We start from the raw sequence: 5,431 nt of genomic DNA on the forward strand, positions 1-5,431 counted from the left end.
ATGCGGTCCCACGTGTCATGATGTACCAAGGCGATGTGCGTGTCCCTCTTGAGGCAGAAGCAATACTACGTGGTTTGAGATGATGGCGAACCGAAGTGTGAAATAATGGTTGCTTCGTCCGTCTGGAAAGGTGCGGCATTGTGATTTGACGTCTCATTTCTCATTACTACTAATGGGCCGGTACGAGTGGGGTGCATCCCCCTACTGTTCTGCATTGTTATTTGGTGCTTGACACGTCGACCCGGTTGCTATATGTCCCACATGTCGGTGACAGGAGATACATAATTCATGAAAGGGAGCGTCGACGGAGGAGTATACTACAGAATTAATGAAAGGGAGCAACTTAGTTTTGGAAAATCTGTTTTTACAGAGTACGTACCCACTAGGGTTTATAGGGATCATCTAAAAAACATTCGTTTTTCTGTTTGATAAGTCTCAATTCTACTATACTAGTAGTAGTACCATTACATGTTGGATTTCAAGGTGCGTTAGATCACCCAACGCAAGTAGTGTCAAGAGGAAACTAACCAATGCATGTACAAGTTCATGGAAATTTAGTGGTCATTCATGCATTCATTCTAATTAATGCCTCGGTAAACATAACTTCTTGAGAAAAATGAGCGTACTAATTACTTGTGCAAACTATGAAATTAATTCGACCACTCACCGTCTACCTTGGTTGGAGAGATTTTGAAATTGAGCCATAAACTGGAAGGAGGGAGTAGTAACTTTTGTCTCGATCACTATTTGTGGCCTTGTATAGATGCAAAATGTATTTTTTTATAGTAGCCTTGTATAAGTAAATGGAGGGAGTACTAACCAAGGTACGTAGTAGGGACGAGGAGTAAATGGAGGGAGTAGTAAAATTTTCTCCTCGTGCTATGAGCCAGCGCACGCGTGGGCGAGGGAGCGGGCGTAAGGCGTACAGTAGTAGGACTACTACTACTACTACTACTACTACTACTACTCGTAAGCAAGCTTCACCTCATCCTGCGAGCCACCGCGCCCGTGGGCGGGGGAGACGGCGTACTAAGCAAGCTTCTCCATGTTCTGCGAGTTGACGGGACACATCAAAAGTACTCCAGTGTATAGCCTTGCCTCTAAGGTAGGCCCCACATGGTTTGCCTCTTTTTTTAACATAACATGTCAAGTCGCAATTTGTTTGTTCACCCGTGGTAGACGATTCTCCCTCCACCAAGTGGACAACCAGTACACGTGCCAAATTACCACGTGGGCTGCCTTTTTCATCCAGAAATGAGCTCCACCGTGTACCCGCGCGGGTGTGGTTGGGAAAGAGACGGGAGTACGTGCGCCGTGTGTGCACCTCTTCTCTTCGTGCACATCCCCCACAAATGTGTGTGTGTGTGTGAGAGAGAGAGATACAAACCTAGACAGAATGTATCGTCCATCCCCATGCCTCCGCCCAGTCCGACCACCAGTCACCACCACGCCCCACTCCTCCTCACCTTATCTCTCATCTTTCTCCCTCCATTTTTATATACAAGGGGCCACTATCAAAATTACAATTTGCAGATATACAAGGCCACTAACACTAATCGATGCAATATTAATGGTGTTTGCCTCGTGGTACTAGCAAAGGAGGACATTAGTTATCCCTTGCATGTATGCGGGCATTTGTAAAGAAATGCATCCTGATGTTCCGTGCAATGCATGGGCATCTTGCTAGTCCATGAAAACAACACATGGCAAAATTCCATGGCAAACGAGGGATTTGAATCTGTTGGGAGGGGCTGTTTGGATCTTGCCCGGGGTAGGCAAAATATTGCCGACCCTTTTGTCCACCGGTGCCTTTGCCACCGATGAACGAGGAATGGCTCGGGTGCTCATGCTGCCATGCATCCTCCAGCACGCATGTTGAAGACGACTCGCACGAGCTGTGTTATTTGTCCCACAACGCCGCCCGAGCCGCCCGCAGACCGACCGGCGACCCGCAAATTACACTATCTAACCGTAGCCGCACACATTATGACAACAACTCAACCAACCGGACGAAATTCACGCAAACACGTAGACAAACTGATATTTCATATAAACAACGACGGAAATCATATAAAATATCGGATTTTCATACAAACATGACGGATTTCATTACATTCAAATGAACTACGTGGTGCTAGTTCTGGACAGCACAGGTATATAATACGTGGCCTAAATGGTCGCCCGCTGATCGATTGGAGTTCCTCATGTCCGGCAACATGATTACCGGACTGCCGGGAGCCCCAGAGGTATATGCTTCAGCGCAAAGGACGGCTCGCTTCCCCACTGCCCAACTGATATCATTGGCTGGTGCCGAAGATGATGGTGTCCGGCACCGGTTCGAGTTCATCACAGCCCACTACTTCGCCATGGCCGGCACCGGCTCGAGTTCATCCTAACATTCCCCTCTTTCGTGGAGCCCATGCGGGGTTAACGAAGGTCCTCGCAACAAAAGGGTCCGGCAAGACACTTGTTGTGTACGCCGGCATCGCCTCCGGGGTGGCCTTCATGGGACCCAAGCAGCGACGGCCTCCCGTGTTCTACTTCTCCTCGATGATGGCGGCCGACGCGAAGACGCTGTCCACCGACTCGTCACTCTCCGCGCACCCGGCTTCTGTTGCTGCTTGCATGGCGCGGCTGCCGGCATGGGAGTCTCGGCCACAGAAACGGGAGACGCGGTACAAGGCAGCGGCATGGACGGCAGCAACGACACCCGTGCGCTGCTCCTCGTCAAGCTATCCTAGAGCGGCGAGTTGCTGAACCGCGCGCCGGCTTGGGGCGGCAACTGGCTCCATCGGGCGAGGGGAGGGAGGTGGATCAGCAAGCTGCATAGCTCGTATCCGGTGGGCTACCTAGCCGGCTTGGATGTGGAATAACTACTCTTCATAAGCCATTATAAGAGTGGACAAAATGGTGGAGGAGATAGGGGAGCGGTGGAGGTGTGCGATTCTTGGCCGGCGTTTGGCCTCGTTTAAATAGGAGATTAAATAGATGGAGGATAGGAGGAGCTCGACCGGCGTTGCGTTTAACACCGGCCCGGTCATGAACGGACATGTGTCTGAAGTGGGTTTCTCGGCTTCCACACGGGCCGGTTGCATGGAGGCATTTGAATGCGGCAAAGAGGCGTGTTCAGCCGGGCATGCATTGAGTGACACCCTCAACTTTGACCTAGGACACCGCACTGTTCTTCCACTGATGTGTGGGCTCTTTGGGTGCATGGCCTGCATGTTAGTGACCCAATGCAGGCAGCGCACAACAGAGGAACCTTTGGTGGGCCAGGGCGGTCAGAAGCGGGCATTTCATAAACCGATGATTGTTCATTGAGTGTGATGTCATCTTTTTCATCTAGATAAGCCTACTATGTTGATAGCCCGTTCGATACGTTGTGATTCATAAAGACCACTGCAAACATCAATGTTCTGCTTATCACAGATAAGATTGATTAATACCCGTAACAATCCATGTAGTTAACAAAGGGTGCATGCATGTATAGGTTGAGCGTGTGTCTTGTGCCGTGTGCTGTGTGCATGTAGGTGTGCGAGTGTTGCGTGCGTGCAAGGGTACGTTTCAGTGTTGCATGCATGGGTGTGTACGTGCGTGTGTTCGTGAGTGCATGTGTACATGTCAGTGTTGCACGCTAGCATGCGTGCGTGTGTACATTATGTGTACGTGTCAGTGTTGCATGCCTGCATGCATGTGTGTCTTGCGTGCGTGCATGTGTACGTGCGGGGTGAGGCTACACGTCAGTCGACTGACTTTTTCATCTCTGGTCATTAGATTTTCCAGCCATTGGATAAGAAATCAAGGGCCTCCAGTTTATCATCAAACTCCACCCTCCTGAGCCGCCAGCCACCACCGGCCGAACCGCCAGCCCCCGCCGCCCGTGGCCGGCCCGCACTGCCATGCAGACCCGCCCTCCCCGAAACCACTCCCCACCGCCGGTCCGCCAGCACACTGGCCATCCCTCTAGCCCCCCCTCGCGCCGAGCTTTTTCTCCGGGGATCCCCACCCCACCACCCAATGAACGCCCCCAACCGCCGGTGACTGCCAACCAGAGGTCTCACGACTTCGAATACCCTCCGACCACTAATTTATTACCATCTCTGTCCTTCATATACGCGCTGACGGGTGGGCCCTATGGTAATGTGCGCTGCTGAACGTGGACCGTTTGACTGGTCAATTGATCGTGTTATCAACAAATTACGAAGCTGTATGGTGAGCCAGTGACCGTATGATCACCCTAAAATGTACTCCTATTTTATTAACACAGTACAGACTGAAACTACCATTTCTTTTTTTCATATACGGGCTGATAGGTGGGCCCCACGGTTACGCGCCCCGATGGTGCAACACTAGTTGCGCCGCGTGGAACGTTTGATTCGTCAATTGATTGTGTCATCAACAAAATATGGATTTGTACGGGTGAGCCAGTGACCATACAATCATGACATGTATTTGTTTAACACCGTACAGACGCAAGGGCTCATATATACGCGCAAGCACTCACCGCTATAAGTGCACACACGTGAACCCTGTCCCTATGAGCACCTTCAGAGAGTGGGCCAGCATATATGATCTTGAGATTTTACGAAGTCACCATAGGTGCCTCGTAGTCGAGTGGAACGTCTCCTCCCACTGAACGTACATTGCCGGAAAATACTGAAATTAACACGAGGTAAATGCGAGCAACGGGACTTTAACCTTGGTGGGCTCGAGAAACCACTGTCCTCCTAACCATCCAACCACATGTTGGTTAGCACGACAAAATGTATGTGGTGACCGTGATGAGCTTGTTCTGAAGTCTAGTGACCACATCGTGCTTTCGCTTCAAATACAATGACCGTAAGTGTCGTCAACAAAATACGGAGCATGCATCAAATGCAAAGTCCGTCAGTGTCATCAACAAAATATGGAGACGTATTGTGAGCTAGATGCCGTTGTACTATTGTATATGCTTATTTTCTTAGTGGCCGATTGCGTGTGTGGTGTGTCGGGCACATCATTTCTAGTTGTGGTGGGTCAACATGAAGACTCATGGGTCGGTTCCATCCCGCGCCACATATAGGTTGGACCGAGACGTGTTATACGAAGACCCATGTGGAGGACTCAGCGTACAACACGAAGCTACCAGAGTCGCGGAGGACTCTATCCCCACTGGTGATAAGGCAACTATATATGATTTGTAACCCTAGGCCCTTAGTATGTTATACAAGCTTGGGGCCTAGTTCATCGATAGTATACACACATGCACAATGCCTGGTATGCACGTGTACTTTGTACACACCCATATCACTAATATACAGTACCAGGAGTAGGCTCTTTCTTCAACTGCAAGGGTACGATCTGACCTAGGGTAAAACTTTGCCTCGTATTACCATCCAGCCTAACAGCCAGGGATATCCTACCGAATGATATGATGAAATCATATTTGCCA

This window comes from Triticum dicoccoides, chromosome 6B, assembly GCF_002162155.2.
Source record: "Triticum dicoccoides isolate Atlit2015 ecotype Zavitan chromosome 6B, WEW_v2.0, whole genome shotgun sequence".
NCBI lineage: Eukaryota > Viridiplantae > Streptophyta > Magnoliopsida > Poales > Poaceae > Triticum > Triticum dicoccoides.